The sequence below is a fragment of the Sciurus carolinensis genome, chromosome 10, assembly GCF_902686445.1.
Source record: "Sciurus carolinensis chromosome 10, mSciCar1.2, whole genome shotgun sequence".
Classification (NCBI taxonomy): Eukaryota; Metazoa; Chordata; class Mammalia; order Rodentia; family Sciuridae; genus Sciurus; species Sciurus carolinensis.
The window spans coordinates 97,534,135-97,552,661 of NC_062222.1; the positions used below are offsets into that span (position 1 = coordinate 97,534,135).

Here is an 18,527-nt window from a genome sequence, read left to right on the forward strand (position 1 = left end):
AACATAGGCAGCTAGAGGAAGAATCTGAGCAAAGGCGGTAAGGAAATTATAGGAAAAAAATGTCATTGATAAAAAATGATCAACACTTTAATGGATATCTTATGTACTAGGTACTATTACACACACACATATACACACACACATACAATCTTCTCTTAATTACCTCATGAGATGGACTTATTATTCCCATTTTACAGATGAAGAAATTAAAGAATAATGGGGGAAATAAGTTGAAGAGTTGAAAATGTTTAGTTTAAATGATAGCAAGGCATACAAAGAGTGAACAGAATATCTGAATTACACAAAAATTCTGTTTAAAAAGAGGATTTTGGTTGGCGGACATTAACTTAGGATCTATGAAACCAAGAGACAGTATTTTTGTTTAATGGAAACATGAGTGTGGAAGTTGGAAAAACTATTAGGAATAGTTTTTTTCTGGGAGAGAAAATGGGGAGAAAGAAGTTTTGAACTGAACTATGGGAAATACTTAAGCAGCAGCAGAGGACTGAGCAGAAAAATGTAATTATCAACAGGTCTTGTAAATAATTAAACAGAATGTGTAAGAGGGAGGAGTCAGATGAACATAGTTTGATTCTGGTGACTAAGAAGACAATGAAGCCATTCAAAAGGGCAAAGGTACTTTTGAAGATATGTGTAGGAGAGGAAGTGAAATATGAAGAGTGATCACTATCTTCACTATCTTCATCAAACCCTAGAAACATTCAAACCCTCTTGTCTGGCTGCAACCTATTTCAGCAATGTTATTCACCTTGCCTCCTATCTTGCTACCTAACAATATTAGGATTCTTAATTGCTGGCTTCAGAATACTTCTCACTGGTTTAACCAATAAAACACATCCAATAATTTATTGATTATTTTAACTGATATTTCCAAAGGGAATGTAGTTCACATTGGTTTGGTGACATCAAACATGAATTTAGGCCAAATATCCATCTTTGAATCTGTGCTCCTCTCTCCCCCGACTCCAGGGTACTTCATCATTATTCATGCAAGAAAACATGGCTCCAGTTCTCCATTCTTCCAGATTCAAATCCATTGGAAAAGAGGTAACATCCAAGATGAACTCAAATATACCTCCCCCCGATGTCCTTCCCAAACCATATGGACTGAGTAGAGGGAGGACAGTTCTCCAAATTATCAGAATGGAAGTGAATGCAGAACAAGCAGAAACGTCTATTAAAATCCCTTCTACTATATGGAGTAATTCATAAATCATGCTCTCCCACTTCCCAAAGAAAAACGCTCAGGAAGGATCAGGTATCTGAATTACGTTCCTCAACTCTGATGTTCTTTCTTCACGAGGAACAAGTGTATTTTAAGCATCAGGGGAAGTAATTCCACCTCTCTCCCCAGGTAAACTGTAAATATTCACACGCTGTTCTAACCAAGAAACCAGAGTAAATTACGATCCTGGTTCATACTCGTTGCGTGTCCACCTCCCCATCCCTGCGACCACATCTTCCATTACGCGGTCACTTGGTTTTCAGAAAAAGGCCAGGGGGAAAACTGCAACTGAGCAAATACATCCGGACCTTTTGCCTCACTCCTCCAGCCGAAGGTGCCCGTCAGGTCTCCAGGTCCACCCACCAGTAGGAAGCATTCCAGACGCGCTCCTCCAGGGTGATTGGTGGTCCAAGCACCTTCGCAACCTTCCAGGAGAGGAAATGAGAGTGTTGAGGAGTGTCCATCCAACACTCGGAAAGTCTAACCTGGCGTCAGCGAAGTGCTCTGCTTTTCGAGGAAGAGAGGTCCCCTCTCTGACCTCCGGATCTCTCACTCGTCAGGAAGCTCTTTCCTCACCTCCTCACGCCCGGCATCCAGGGAGAAAGTCAAAGCTTCCCGGACCTACCGCTAAAGCTCCCCGGTCCCGCCTCCCGGGCTTTCCAGTAACCCGTGACCTCCTGGCCGACTCGGGGAAGGAGGCGCCGGGAGATCCCGGTTTACTTCGGCGGCCGAAGAGCACGTACACGCGCGGCCCGAGGGAGCGGGAGTCTCAGGCGCCCGGGATTCCCTGGCGCGGCTCCGCGCTAACGGAGCAAGTCGCATGCGCACCGAGACGCGCCGGGAAAGCGAGCGCGAGGGGTGGGGCGAACGCAGAGCCTCTGCCGACCGCGGAACCCGGGGGGTCACTGAGAACGCATGCGCCGGAAGGGAGCGCAATCACGGACTCCTCTTGCGGCTCCCGCTTTGAAAAAGGAAACCCCGGCCTGCGAGAGCGCGAGGGAAATCTGGCCGCCGCCGCGTGCGCGCACCCGGTGAGTGGCGCCCCACCGGGTGGGCCCCGGCCTGACGTCCACCGGTTGGCTTGTCCCGGTGGCGCATGCGTGCTGCCGGTGCCGGTGGAGGAGGGGAAGGGAGGGAGGGGGAGGAGGAGCGGGCGGCAGTAGCGGTGAATTTTTGGGGGTGGGTGGGGGCGCCACTGGCAGCCCCAGGTGCTGCTGGCGCTGGGAGCCACGGTGTCTCCAGGACTCAGCCAGTTGGCGGTTCCAAGTAGCCGCAGCCTGAGTCTTGGGTGGGGGAGGGAAGCAGCCGGAGCCGCCGCAAGCCACACGGTGAGGGCGCGGGCAAGGGGAGGGAGCGGGGGGCGGTGTGTGGGGCCGGGGGGCGGCGGCCAAGGAGGGGAAGGCGGGAGCTGGAGCCCAAGTTTTGCGTCTTGCTTAGCGTGGCTCTTCCCGGGAGTTGGGGCGGAGGCCCTCGGGGGCTAAGGGGCCCTCGGGGGCAGCTGGGGTTACCTGCGGGGCAGGGGCGGGATTGGGGTGCGTGGCGGGGCCGGGTGGCCGGAGGGTGCCAGGGTTGCAGCCGATTTCAGCGGCTCAGCGACCGGGAAAGCTAGACTCGGTGCAGAGAGGGCTTTCGTCCGGGACCCGCTAGGCCTTGTGACCCACTTTTATTCCTGTCACCACTCGGGCACGTTTGGAGCGGCGCCCAATGGGGCGCTGGGGCGGCCAGCTCCTCCGGGGAACCCCCGCCCTCCCGGCACCCCGGCCGCGCGTCGCCGTCCGCAGTCCGAGCGGCCGCCGCCGCTGCCAGTGGGCTGGTTCCGTTAGTGGTCGTGGTTCCGGGGCTCGGTCCCTGGGGAGCGCGCGGCTCGGGGCGTCGGACTTAAGCTGCGCGCGTTTGGAGGGCGCGGTGCCGGGCTTCCCTTCTCCCCTGACGGGCTCCTCGCGCTCCCATTCGCCGCGGCAGCTGGCGTTTCTGGATCCCTTTCCGCCCGCGAAGCTGTCTTCGCTGGAGATGGTCCTGGCTCTCCGGCCGCTGGTGTGTAATCTCTAACGTAGAGCCACAGTTTATTTTCTGGAGGGTGTTTTTCTTTGGTGTAGAGGAGGTTCTGTTGAGAATAGTCAGCAGAATCCTGGAAGATAAAAGCCTTGGCCTCTGACCTGGCAGATGACAGATCAAATCGGGCTGTGGTATTTTGCTATTAGAATGTCATGCTATAAGGCTTTCTAGCCTTTTTAAAAAACGTTTTCTTTCTCTTACAGTGAAAGAAAAGCACAAGAAGAAACTTTTACAGTCATTGTTGATTTGACTAGTACGCTGAACCCCCAAATCAAAGTAAAGGTAATTTCATTTTAAGATTGCTTTAGGTGATCAGAGGAGAAACTTCTGGAATTATTTCTCCCCTACTACCTGTTTGGAAACTAACATTCTTAAAAAACATGTAATTTATAGAGTGAGTTGCTTTTTCTAAAATGTATCACTTGGGACACCTCAATTCTGGTTTTAAAATCTCATTTGAGGAAGGAAACTAATTCCTGTGTTATGTAGTTGAACAGAATGTCATTAAAGGTTAACCTGAAGAAGATAGACTGAAAATGTGGTAGAACTAGTCACAATCAACTATGAAAAAAGAATGAGGAAACTTTCTGTGTACTGACGTGGAAAGATCTCAAAACTTTGTAATAAAGAAAAAAAAAAAGAAAAAAAAAAAAAACACAACATGTAGAATAGTGTTAATAGTGTGCTATTTTATGTGTTGAGGGGAGTTGTAATAACTGCCTAAACTTGAGTTTGCTCTATTAATAGGGTAACTAGGGGTATAACAGAAAATTAATAATGATGGGAAGGGTGGGATACAGATGTACCTCGTGTATGTCTATATTTTTAAAATTTCAGGACTATATTATGGATTAATAAACTAGGTTAAACAGAACTACACCTTGAAATAATTTATGTGGTTTTCATTGTCTAATTGATGGTGATTTGGGCCATTTTCCATATGGTTTCTCTTAATAATAAATAAACTGAGACAAAACAAGTTTTAAGCATGTTAATTTGCCTTACTAACATGATAATGAAGTTTACCTTGGGCACAACATTTGGGTTATTATGCTTTCAGGATATAGTTTGTGTTCCTCCTTTCATCAGGAGTTACAGTTGTATAAAGTTTTGCTTTTATTGATCTCAAAGTTTGAATACTCCATTGTAATGATAATAAAATGATAATAAACTAAATTGTCTAAGTTAGGGTGCTTTTCATGTTGGGAAACTTTACATTAAGGAGATCAGTCAAGAATTGCAGTAAAATATAAATTTATGTGTGAGAGTATGTGTGTGCACAGACATATGCACATGTATTTATTTCTTATGAAAAATAAAACAGATGCAGTGTCATGTTAGTGCAAGAACCTAATGTTTTTTATGGATATGAATTATTCTAAGCATTGTATTAATGATTTTTTAGTTTTGCCAGTCTCACCTTTTTAATGAAGTTAAGACTGAAAAAAGAGGTTAATATAACAATGGATATAATTTTAGGGAGGGCATAGCCAAACTCACTGCGGTGACTGATATTGTATAGTCAAAGTAGTTAACAGAAGTGGGTAATAGTTGCTGTGCACATTTTTAGTAATAATTCTCTTTATTTTGTTGGCTAGGTTAGTACCAAACTAGTGCAAAATGACATTTATTATTCATTTGAACTCCATGTATGTAGATCTTTTCAATCTTTTTAACAAATGGAATCACATTTTAAATTGTATTTTTAAATTACGTAAGTGACACTAATGAAAAGTTAAAACAATATAATGTTTATTCGTAAAAAGGAAAAACCCTCCTTATATATTTCTGCTTCTGTCTTACATCTCTCTTTGGAAACAACCACTGTTAATTTTTTTGGTATATAGCCTTCTAGTTCTTTTTCTCTTTATTTACAAATATGTCCTATTTAGTTATAAAAATGGAATTGTGTTCTTTAATGATGGTCTGTTCTGCCACTTTGTCTCTATTCTGGATTTTTTTTACTACCCACAGGACAAAGAAGTGACCTGGAGTATGTCAGAAAGTTTAGTATGTGATAAAGCCCTTACTGCATACTCATCTTTTCACTTGTGAGGGGCCAGTTGGTTTGGAGGCAGTTGCAATTTGCAGGGAAATCAAACTGATGTGAGGTTTATCTTTTACAGATTGAACTCATAATTGAACTCAGCATTAGAACTTAGATTTCATGATTTTTTTTTTCTTTTTTAATATTTATAGGACTCTTTAGAGCTCAACTTTTAGGGAGTTCTTTAGTCTGGTTTATGCTTAACTTACAACAGAAAATAGTACCCATCTTTCAACTCTCAGAGAACACTACTTTGTTGTTTGTTTGTTTTAAGCCAAGTTACAAAGAAGATCCAAGTCATTTGAAACTTTTTAGGTGATAGAGATTGCAGAAAATTCAAAGTATTAAGACTATTATTTACCACTATGTAAGGTACATAGAAAAATGTACTACAATCGACTCTTGCAGTTGAGTTCAGTGATTAATTCTAATAAGGTTAAAGAACATGCACATTCATAGTAAAACAAGATTTGAAGTAACATTTTAGAAGAAAAAATAAAATTTTAAGGCTGAGGTTATTGCCAACTTTTTGATTTGTTTATGTTTAGTGAGTGTGGGTTTTGAGGGAAAATATTCTATCTCAACTTTTCATATAGGTAAGAAAGGTTAGAACAAACTTAAAAGCTCAGATCTTAACTCTTAATGTTAAGGAGTTAAGTTGCAGTGTTATAGCAGGTGTCTGTGAGACTGGTGGCTATTTTAATAGTATTTTTTTTTTTTTGAAAGCATTCCCACTGGAAAGAGACACTTGCTGTTTTATTTGGTAATTATATTACAATCTTTAGATTTCAGGATTGTTAGAATTATTAAATTGGGAAATCTAATGCTGTTAACTATTTGTCTTATCATCAAATGTATCAGGCAAGGTTAGTATTAAAAGAAAGTTGTTTTTTCCTGTCTCATTTTATCCTTAAACCACATATGTAAAGTAACCTCTCTTTCACATTTTTACTTCTGGTGCTGTGTCAAATGAGATGCTTATTTGCTGTCAGTATGTTAATAAAAACATCATTATGGGGAGAAAATCACTGTTTCACACTGTAGCAAAACCTTTTAGTGTGTGTGTCTGTTTCCTTCTAGTTCTTTGTGGACACATAAAGTGAAAATATTTTTTGAAGTGTTTCTTGTTGGCATTACTCCAGTGGACTTTATATTTTCTCCTCTTCTGAGTCTAAAATTCTGGACGGAGTTACATAAATTATTTGTAGAATGCTTTTAAGTGTCAGGGAAATTTATCCTTACTGATTGACTGTTTAATTATTACATTTATATTTAGAGGTTCTTTTACCACAGTTTCTTAATAACCCTTGTGTATTTTCCATTAATTAAGTGAAGAGATTCCTGTTTTTCCCTGTGTGTTTTATTATGCAAATGTTAAATTACCTAAATTCATTCTGATATAGTTTAACTGAATTATTATTTAAGTCGTGTATTTCACAAAGAAGTAATTTTGCTTATTATTATTATTTTTGTGGTTCTAGGATTTGAATCCAGGACTTCCTGCATGTTAGGCAAGCACTCTACAAACTGAATTACATCACCAGTTCTGCTTATTATTTTAAAACTTAGAAGTTTCCAGAGAAAAATCACATATAAAAAGTGAATTTTTATGAATTGCCTTTGATTTTTAAAGTATGCACTTTTGGATATGATTTGGATATGATTTACTTTTTTGCTTTTCAACATTTTATTTTTATTTTTACATTAAGAAGGTCAAATATTAAGGCAAAATGTTTCATATTGGGCTGTGGTTGTGGTGCAGTGGTAGAGCGCTTGCCTTGTATGTGTGAGACACTGGGTTTGATCCTCAGCACCACATAAAAATAAAGAAATAAAATAAAGGTATTGCGTCCATCTACAACTAAATTTTTTTTTTTTAAATTTCAACTTTTTCAAAGAGTTTACACTTAATCAGGTAATTTATATTTTAGTTCTCACCACAGATAGTGGAAAATGAAAATGCAGGTTGATTCATGTTCAAAGGTTTTTGTATTAAAAAGAAAACACACACATAAATGGCAATTATACCAGTGAAGATTAAACTGTTTGCCATATGATTTTATGCAAGTGGTTGACTTTCTTAATGTCCCCCATTAGTTATAAAAATAGCATATCCCAATAGAAAACTTGGGAAACACTAAAAAAGCAGAGATTAAATTTTAAAATTATTGTTGGAAATCTTATCATCAAGAAAAGCCATTGTTAGTCTTCTGGAGTATCTTATTTCATTTTGTTGAGCCATTGTGTAAGTATATGTACAGTTACCGATGTAGGATGGTACAGGCCTACAGTGCATCCACTACAATGCAAATTGTTCTATCCACTTAACTGTGAATCAACATATTTTCATGTCACTATTTTTCTATATAGTTTTTAAATATTTTAATTCCTACCTTGTATTCTCACCTATGTTTTGTAATAATTATCAATGCTTTGGTAACATTGAATCAGATAGAATTAATACTTGAAAAATTTCAGTGGGATAGTCTTCAGAAGAACTAGAAATCAAACGAATGATACAAAATTTGTATTGATAACCAGATTAAACAGAAATTTTGTTGATTTTTTTTTTTTTTTTTTTTTTTCCTTTGTGGTACTAGGGATTGATTCCAGTGGTGCTCTGTCAATGAGCTACATCCCCAGCCCCTTATTTTGTTTTTCGACATGATCTTAAATTACCCAGGCTGTACTCTTATTCCTCAACCTCCTGAGTTGCTGGACAGGTTTGCCCAGCTGAAATTTTGTGTGTTGGTGGGGGGAAATGCCTTAAGTATATAACAAATTATCTCCTAATGACCCACAAAAATGAAATGATTGTGTGTGTGTGTGTATATGTGTGTGTTAGTTACAGGGAATTGAACCCAGAACCTGGAGCGTGCTAGGCATGTGCTTTACCATTGAGCCACATCTCCGTCCCTAATCCAGGATTTTTGTGATCTGTTTTCTGTCTAAAACAAGTTTTGCTTTGAATGCATTAAACTAACTTACATTCATCACCATAAATCATTTGGGTAGTAATGTTCTTATACAAGCCTTCTAAGTAGAATAGCAATCTGTGAAGCAGTCTGCCCAATTAAAATTTGAGCTGTAACATTTCTTACAGTAGACTGAGTTCAGTGAAGAATTTTATTGGTCCAAGAACACTTCCTTAAATGAAAAATCTAAATACCAATAGTTCTTTTTTGTCCACATAGATGACATTAGCTTTCCATAGGAGATCTGTGACATTTCATTCAACTCCAAGACTTAAAATATTAGTGTGTACTACATCTTACAGTTTAAATTAAGAAGATGTTTTCTTAAACTGTTTTTCAAGAGACCATAGATATGTTCTTAAAGTTAAATACACTAGTTTTAATGGGTTGTCTAATTTTGGGAATTGAACATTTTCTCATGTTTTAATAAATGTTATTTTTGATAGTCACTGATGTTTTTAAAGCTTTTATCAAGAAACTGGAAAAGTTTTTAGATGTTTACTGTTTTTTCTTTTTTTTCTAAGTGACATAACCAAATTGTTAAAATACTTGGGTTTTATTCTGAATAGAGCTGCTGCTTCTTTAGTACCTGAAACTTGATAGCAAAGACTGCAAACTACTTTAGCAAAGTGTTTCACTTATGTTTACAGCATGGTGTAGGGGTTTAAGAGTGTGGGGTTCTATAGCTAACCTGTTTGGCATTCAGATATTGTTTCTACCAATTATTGGCTGTATGACCATCCCCAAATTATGTCACCTCTTGTACCTCTGTTTCTCATCTGAAAGTAGAGTAGCTGATCACAATAGTGAGCATCTGTAGTCCTAGCACTTAAGAATCTGAGGTGGGAAGATAACTTGAGTTCATGTGTTGAGACCAGCCCCGGCACATAATGAGACCCTACCTTCAAAAAAAAAAAAAAGGTGGAGGTAATACTAGTTCATGATATATTGTGAAGTTCATGGTGTTATTGGATTAAATAAAATAACACATGCAAAAAACTTAAAAACCAAATATTTAAACATTATTTCTGTTATTTTCATAGTATGTACCAAACAGCTCTTTTCTTTTTCTCTCCAATAAGTTGTTTAGAGTTTTATTTTTACATAGTGAGCTTGGGGGAACTTGATCTTTTTATGTAATTAAGAATAATAAAAAAGTCACTCAAATATGTTTCCAAGGTAAATAGTATTGTATATTTCTTTAAAAAAGCTTTGGCAAGTAAAGTTTCAATTCACAAAACTGATGACTGGTTTTCTCCTATGTCTAAAACTAAAATTTGTTGAAATAATATTAGAAGTTATTTAGGAAAAATATCCGTACAAATTAAAATGAAAAAAAAAAAACTATGACTTAAATTTTTTTTTTCAATTTATCAGATAGTTTACTAGAAATGCACAGATTATGTAAAGAAGAAGAGAAATGAAAGAACTATTAGTGTAATTGTTTGGCTTCTAAGTGTTACCTAAAGGTCTGTGTGGTACAGATGTACTCCCCAGGGCCGTGGTCTTGGGAGTTGGTGGGACTTTAGTGGAAGGTCTTTGGGTTATTGTGGGTGTGCCTGTAAAGCATATTATGGGTCCTCAGTCTTCCTCCTTCTCACTTCCCTGATCATGAAGAGCAGTTTTGCTTAGCCATTCATTCCCTGTCAGTGCCATCTGACACCCCAATCTGTGGCCTAAAAAGCAGTGGATCTGCCTGATCATTAGCTAGCACCTCTAAAATTGTAAGCCAAAAACCTTTTTTCACTTTATAAGTTTTTTTTTAATCTCAGATATTTGTTACAGTGACAGCTGTCTGACAAAATTAGAAAGTTATTACTAACTTATTGAAAATTTTTGTCTACGTTGGAAAAGATGATAATGAATTCTGTTAGTAGAACTCTGGAGTTTCACTAATAGAGTTTATATTTAGCTTTTTAGGCTTGATCACATTGTTTTTCTATCTTACTACTTTGTTGGAATTGATCATTTTAAAATTTACAATATAGTTTTGTGATTTTTATAAAAGCGAGTTTTGCACATTGGAAAAAAATTAAAGTATTACCAAAAACTACAAAGAAAATCAATGATGGGAAAAAAAAATCACAATATTCGAAGGATAAGCCCTGTTTATATTTTTCATTATTTCTATGGGGCATGTGTGTAAACTTTAGAATATAATAAGCAAGTGGAATTTGTGCAGATTTGTAAATTCTGTCAAATATTTTTGAATGCCTGCTGGAAAATACAGATTTTCATTATTTTAACCGAGCTTTAATCTTTGACTTTGAGATTTTGTTCACTTAAATTTTTGCTAGTAGTTGTAGATTTTGTACCTACCTACCATCAACTTTTTTTAAATATTTTTTTTTAGTTGTCAGTGGATCTTTATTTTTTTTTAAATTTATTCATAAGTGCTGAGAATCCAACCCAGTGCCTTACACATGCTAAGCAAGAGAGCCCTCTACCACTGTGCTGCGACCCCAGCACCCCTTCTATCAACTTTAACATATCTATTTTCTCTTGAAAACAGCTTTTCCCTTTGAGTCATCTGTTTTGAATTTTTATCCCTCTTTTTTGCTTCCTTTTGTGTTAATCAGATTATTTTATTCAGTTTTTTTGTTTTATTAACTTGTTATAAATTTTTAGTTATATTTAGTGATAATTTCAGAGATTAAAGTCAAGAATCCTTAATAATGTAATGCAAATTACTACCCTTACACTTCCCCAGTGATTCCAGTTCTTCTTTGATTCCTGTTCCAGCTTTTTTGCATTATTATTTTTCTGGATTTTATTTATACATATATTAAACTCCCAGATATTTTTAGTGTGGGTTTTGGACAGTTTTTACTCATACTTACCTTTTCCAGCGCTCCTTATTTGAAGGATATTTTCACTAGGTATGAGTTTCTAAACTGGCAATTAACTTTTGGCATTTTAAAAATATCTCATTCTGGTTTCCTTATTTCCCTTGAAGTTACCTTCCTATCTCGTTGAGAGTAATGTGTAAGCAGTATTCCTGTGGAGAATAGTATGTCTGTTTTTCTTTGGCTACTTTTGAAAGTTTCTTAGTTTTATTGCACCTTGGCTATTATGTATTGAGGTGTGGTTTTCTTTATAAGTGTGTTGCAATATCTTAGTTTTAAAAATCTGTAGCTTAATGCCTTCTAGCTTTGGAAAGTTCTCTGTTATCTTTTTAAATGTTGCCTCTCTTCTTTTTTTGATTTAATAATACATACATTTTATCTAGTGACCATATTCTACATGTCCCCAAACATTTTTTTTTTAAATCTCTTTATTTCAGTTTGGATATCTTCTATTGGTCTATTTTCCAGTATACCAAAACTGTCTTCTCTTGTTTAAACCAATATATTGTGCTCTTAACTTTACAATGTAATTTTGAGTTATGGAAAATTCACTTGATTATATTTTATAGATTTTTAAATTCCCTTGAACATATTAATTATCGTTATTTAAAAACTTGCCTATTAATTTTATTATCCATATCATGCATTGGTCACTTCTATTGTCTGTCTACTGGTTATTGGTCACGTGGTTGTATGCTTCTGTCTCACAAGCTTGCCACGGTTTTTAAGGAACTTGTCCATTTCATTGAAGTCATTGAATTTACTTGCACAAAGTTGTTTTTAATATTCTGTTGTTTTTCTTTTAATATCTATAGGAAATAGTCTCATATCTGTATAACCTGTAGAGATTTAATATTACTCTTGTTACAGGTGATTTAGGTCTTTTGTCTTTATCAGTCTGGCTGGAGGTTTATTTCATTGAAATTCTCAGAGTAAGCTTTTAGTTTAACTGACTTCCTCTAGTTTTTAAATTTATTTATTTTAAAATTGTTATTATTATTATTTTTTGTGGTATTGGGGATTGAACCCAAGGGTGCTCTACCACTGAGCTACATCCCCAGCACTTTTTGTCTTTTATTTTGAGATAGGGTCATGCTGAGTGCCCAGGCTGCTCTCAAACTTGAGATCATCCTACCTCAACCTCATGTGTGGTTCATATTACAGGAGTGCCTTACAATGCCTGGCTATTCTGATCTTTTATTATTTGCTTTCTTCAGCTTTTTTGGGGTTTAATTTATCCCCCCCCGCCCCAGTTTCTTAAGACAGAAACTGAGTTCATTGTGACTAACTTTTCCTTCTTAATATAAACATGCTTTAATCCTCATTCCAACTGCTCACAAGTTTTGATATATTGTTTTCATTTTCATTCAGTTTAAGATATTTAGGGACCCCACTCCCCCCACTATTCTTTTGAGACGGGGTCGGTCTCTGTTTCCAAGGTTGGCCTCCAACCACTGGACTCAGAGATCCTGCCCTTATACCCCGCTCACCTCCCCAATAGCTATGTCTACAGGTACACACCACTGTGCTGCTGTGCTGCTTCTGATTTCTTTTGATATTTTCTTAGATCTGTGGATTATTTATCAGTGTATTATTTCGTTTATGAATATTTGAGGACTTTCCAGAGATCTGCTACTTTAATTCCATTGCTTTAAGATCCTTTTAAATTTATTGACATTTATTTTATAGCCCAGAATATGTCCCATCTTGGTAAATATTTCGTACGCTGTTAGAAAGAACATGTATTCTGTTCTTGTTGGGTGGAATGTTTTATAAAATGTCTGTTAGGCCAAGTTGGTTGGTTATTTTGTTTATGCTTTATTCTTTTTGAATGCATGCCAGACTTGATATTTCTACTAGAGGATGTTTACCTTTTCTTTTAGGCAGAGGGAATAGGGAAGCTGATCACCTTAAATTACAAGGAGGCTGTGTTACTACTTTAGTAGTTTAGTGTTACTTGGCCTTTTATTTGTGCTTGTTTAACATGTTACCTTCCAGGGCTTTCAATTTAAAATCTGATGGTCTTTATGCCTTTAACAATACAAAGTTGGTAAATTTCACTGTGCTTTTCAGAGTTTTTCAGTTAACTATTTGGTCTCTTGTATAATTTTTTTTTTTTTCCCTTCCCACTGCTGGGGATCAAACAAACAAGCTCTATAACTGAGCTGCACCCCCAGTCTCCCTTAGAGATAAGAGACAGGGTCTTACCAGGTTGCCTAGGCTGATCTTGAACTCATAATTCTCTTGCCTTAGCCTCCCAAGTAGCTGGGAATATAGGTGCTCATCACCATGCTAGCCCTTGTACAGTTTTAAAATAAACAAATGTCCTGAGGAATACTGGCCAAGAACTTAAGATTCTTGCAGTCTCCCAATTCTAGTACTCCAGCCCTGCATGAATACTAGAAGCTCTCCTAGCTTCTCTTTTCCTCAACAGAAATATTCTGCACAGGCTAATACTAAACTATCAGCCTCTGACCTGAGCGCATGTTTTAGTCAGTTTTGTCTCACTGTGACCGAAACACCTGACAAGAATAACTTAAAGGAGGAAGAGTTTATTTTGGTTCACGATTTCCAAGATTCAGTCTATGGTCAGTTGACTCCATAGCTCTGGGCCCGAAGGGGCAGAATATCATGGAAAAGGGCATGGTGGAGGAAAGCAGTTCAGGACATGACAACCAGGAAGTAAAGAAAGAGCTTAACTCACCAGGACAAAATATAAACCCCAAAGGCACACCCCCAGTGACCTATTTCCTCCAGTCACATCCTACCTAGTTAGTGCCTAGTTAATCCATATCAATGGATTAATACACTGGTTGGTTATACCTCTGAAGGTCAAATTATTTTACCTCTGCAAATTCTTGCATTTTCTCACCATGAGCTTTGGGGGACACCTCATATCTAAACTTAACATCCCACAATCAGAAAATACCCACAATTAAAAAAAGATAAGTACTGACTATCCAAACATTTAAAAAAGATACCCCCTTCTTGAGTTTTAAACTTTCCTGTCCCCATGACTTCTGTAACTATCTATCTTCCAAAGTGTGATTTTTTTTAAAAAAGAATAATTCATTTTGCTTTTCAAGTTGTTTCTAGAAAGAATAGTCTGCTGCAAGCTATCCTTCTTACCTGAATATGAATAACTTCCTATTTTTAAAAAATGCACAGAATATTCAGTTGTTATGAAGTGTTTTGTTTTATGTAGTGTTACTTAGGTACTATATTCTTGGATTTTAGTTTTTTTTTTTTTTTTTTATCTTAAAATGTACCAAATTAAAGTGTATTGGTTGAGTTTGATAACTGTATACCTTCTTATAACTACAGCCATGACCATGAAACAGAAAATTCTTATCACCTGGAAAAGTTCTCTCTTCCCTATCAACTACTAACCTCTTTCCTATTAGTGTAGTTTTGACTTTTCTGCACTATAACATAAATGAAATGTGGTATATGACCTTCTGGATCTGGTTTTCACTTAATGATCTTATGTTAATAGTTGTCTCTCTTTATTGCTGTACACCTTTCTATTATATGGAATATGGCATAATTTGTTTATTATCAGTTAGTAGATATTTGGATTGCTTTCTAGTTTTTGACTATTATGAACAAAACTGCCAAACATTTGTAGACGGTATTTTCATTTCATTTGGGCAAATGGAATTACTGATTTGCTTAATAATTGTATGTCTAACTTTATAAAACACTGACACACTGTTTTCTGAAGTGGCATACTACTTTACATTCCCTTCAGCAATGTATGAAAGTTTCATTTGCTCCATTCTTGATCCATGAATACAATATACTTCTCTATTCATTTAGCCCTTTATTTTCTCTCAACTGTGCTTTATGGTTTTTGAGTACACTTTGAATAGTGGAGTTTTATTATTTTCATTCGATAAGTACTTATTGAGCATCTGCTAAGTGCCAGGCACTGAGAAGCCAAGTTAAATATATGCTCTGTGGGCTTAGTACTGAGGAGAAAACCAAATCAAGGTGTCTGGGATTGGAATATATTTATGAGTGTGTCGGGGAGAGGACTGGTGTCTTAATCACTCTGAGTTGCTGTGACAAAAATACCAACAGACTACATGGCTTAAACAAACATTTCATACAGTTCTGGAGGCTGGAAATTGCAAGATAAGATGATAATGGAGTTGATGTTAGGTAAAAACCTGCTTTCTGATTCATAGACGGCCATCTTTGTGTTCACAACATGACCAAAATGGGGCTAAAGAACTCTCTGGGACCTCTTATATAAGGGCACAATCCCATTCACAAGGACCCCACCCTTATTTTAATTACCTCCCACCAACCATCTCCTAATACTATGGCTTTGGGGGTTAAGATTTCACCATATATACTTTGGGGTGACACAGGCATTCATTTCATTAGAGCAGGGTTACAATTTTAAATTAAGGTGACAGAAAAGTCTTCATTGACCATTAGAAACATCTAATAATTTCAGGAGAAAAAGGGGAAAGATGATGAGAATTTGAATAAATGTGCTAAGTGTGCCAGTTACCTCTCTTTTTAGTGGGTGGACAGTGCTAGGGATCAAACCCAGGTCCTCATGCATTCTAGGCAAGCTTTCTACCCCTGAGCCACAACCCCAACTCTTTTTATTTTCTTTTGAGAGAGTCTGGCTAAGTTGCTCAGGCAGACTTATTCTTGTGACCTTGCTTCATCAGCCTCTCAAGTGACTGGGATTATAGGTGTGTGCCACCGTGCCCAGTTCACTCTCTCTTCATAGCCTGGCATTATATGCTCCCTTCTCAGTATCAGCATTTCACCTTTGCCTCAGGTTTTCTTTTTGAAGCTAAAATGGTAACTTTTAAACTTCTTTGATGGCAACCCATAGTAAGAAATGTATTTTATTTGGGCTGGGAAAGTAACTTAGTGATAGGTTACCTAGCATGTGGGGGCCCTGAGTTCAGTTGCTAGTTCCACCAAAAAACTCTGTGTGCGCGTGTGTATTATATTCTTATCCAGTATACACATATACACTCATAAACCCCTGAAGCAATAGATTTAGAAAATACTCTTAACATTACTAGGTGTCCTTTACTCAATTGCTCCCTTTTCCTATTCTTTCATTTTAAAAATGCTGGTTATAACTATATTGCTGGACCAGAAGGTAAAAACATTTGCAACTTTGTTAGGGTATTGATACATTGTTGTCCATATAGTTTGTACCAGTTTATACTCCCACTGGCAACCTGTTAAAGTAATCCCAAAGCGGACCCTGTAAGTGCTTTGAGAAGTCTATACCTAGAGTGTGGGACTTATCAATATCTTCAGACTTAAGCAATATCTAACCTTTTTATGATTAGAGTATCTTTTGCTTTAACTTTTTTTTTAAGTAATAGTAAGACAGTGAGAAAGAAGTCTAGAAGCTTTCAGCTTTCCCTATTTTCATTGTTTTTTTTCCTTAATGTGCCTCCTGCAAAATTTGAAAAATTTGTGTACTTCCTTATGTAATTGTAGATTCACAAGAATTTGCAAAGATCCTGTATATCCCTTACTTGATTTTATCATTACTTATGTGTTATGTACCTATAGTATAATATTAAAACCAGGAAATTATCATTGGTGTAACAAGTGTGCTCCTACTGCAGTTCTGTTTCATCACGTGTAGGTTTGTGTAACCACTGCTGCAGCCAAGTACAGAACCAGACTACCTCCACATTTTCTTTCCCCCAAATCCCTAACTGCTATCAGTCACTAATTTGTTTTCTCTATATATATTGTCATTCAAGAATTGTTTATAAATGGAGTCATATAGTATATGACCTTTTGAGAGTGGGTTTTTTGTTTTATTTTGTTTTGTTTTTTCACTCACCAGAGTGACCTGGAGAACCATCTATATTGTTCCCAGTAATCTAAGTTCCTTTTTTATGGCAGAGTAGTTTTGAGTGGTATGGATGTATCACAATTTGTTTAATCATCTATTGTAGGATACATTTGTTCTTCCTAGTTTTTTGTATTACATCTAAATCCTCTGTGGATAACCATATATAGATTTTTGTTTGAACACAGTTTTCACATCAGTGGGACAAATGCCAGAAGTGTAATTGTTGGATTATCTGGCAAGTATATATTTAGATTTTCAAGATACTGTTAAAAGATATTCCAGAATGCCTGAACCATTTTAATTTCCAGCAGAGAAGGAGCCATCCAGTTTCTTTGCATCTTCATCAACATTTAGAATTTTGTTTTCTCTTCTAGTAAGTGTGTAATTTGAGTTCATGTAGTCTTATTTTGCACATCCCTTATGGTTGCTGATGTTGAACATCTTTTCAAATTCTTATATGCCATCCTGTTCTGTAAAAGGTTTCTTCATGTCTTTTGCCCATTTTCTAATTGGATTATTTGGTTTGTTACTGTTGAGCTTTGAGAGTTCTTAATATATTCTAAAGGTGACTCCTTTGTCAAATATGTGATTTTAAGATATTTTCTTCCAATCTGTAACTGTTTCTTGCATCCTGTTAGAGTACATAAAATTTTTAAATTTTGATGAAGTTCAATTTATCAATTTTTGTTCTTTTGTAGCTCATGTTTTTGAAGTCATGCCTGAGAACTCTTCACCAAGTCTTAGGTCCTGAAGACTTTGATCTTTTTTCCTCCCAGACTTTATGCATTTAAATCCATGATGAGTTGATTTTTGTATAAGGTTTAAAGTTTAGGTCAGATTCCTTTATTTGCTTTAGTACCATTTGTTGAAAAGGCTATCCTTTCTCCATTTGATTACTTTTGCACATTTGTAAAAATTGTTGGCTGTACTTGTATTGGGCTCATTCTGTTTGAATGATCTATTTGCATATCCCTCTGCCAGTCCCATGGAGTCTAACCATAACTGTAATCATTAAATCAGGTAAAGTGAGTTCCTGATGCTTGAGTCTTCTTTTTCAAAATTGGATTTATTTCTAATTTCTTTGTCTTTCCATATAAACTTTAGAATAATCCTGTCTACAGATACTGTATTAAACTTGCATAGAATTTAGGTCCTTTTTTTCTCTTACCTGTTTTGTAAAATCTTTCAATCTACAAGTCCGGCACATGTTTTATTAGGTTTATTGTTAACTATTTGGTGTTTTTGAGAGATGGTAGCCAAGTATTCGGTGTCCCGTTTTAAATTTTGTTTGTGTATGTTCATTTCTAATATACAGAAATACTATTGATTTTTATATGGTGATATTATATACTGTTACCTTGCTGAACCTTATTTGTTTTAGCTAGGTATTATTTTGTTCTTTTGCCTTTTTTTTTTTTTTATTGATTCCTTGAGAGTCATTATGTAGACTAACTTGACATCCACAAAAAGTGGCAGATTTATTTCTTCTTTTCCTTTCTGTGTGCCT

General features: G+C 36.9%; 1 protein-coding gene across 19 annotated transcripts in view; it reads left to right on the forward strand.

The window, feature by feature from the left end:
* The first annotated feature begins 2,027 nt into the window (after nucleotides 1-2,027).
* Nucleotides 2,028-18,527, forward strand: part of Clock (clock circadian regulator) — a 105,444-nt gene continuing 88,944 nt past the window's right edge. For 9 of the 19 annotated variants that reach the window (XM_047565723.1, XM_047565720.1, XM_047565729.1 and 6 more), the window contains exons 1-2: nucleotides 2,029-2,277; nucleotides 3,505-3,583. The gene's annotated coding sequence lies outside the window, so the exon portion shown is untranslated. Of the gene's footprint in view, nucleotides 2,278-2,440; nucleotides 2,575-2,813; nucleotides 3,281-3,504; nucleotides 3,584-18,527 lie in introns of those variants that run through there. The other 10 variants (XM_047565721.1, XM_047565728.1, XM_047565730.1 and 7 more) reach the window with 5 other exon arrangements.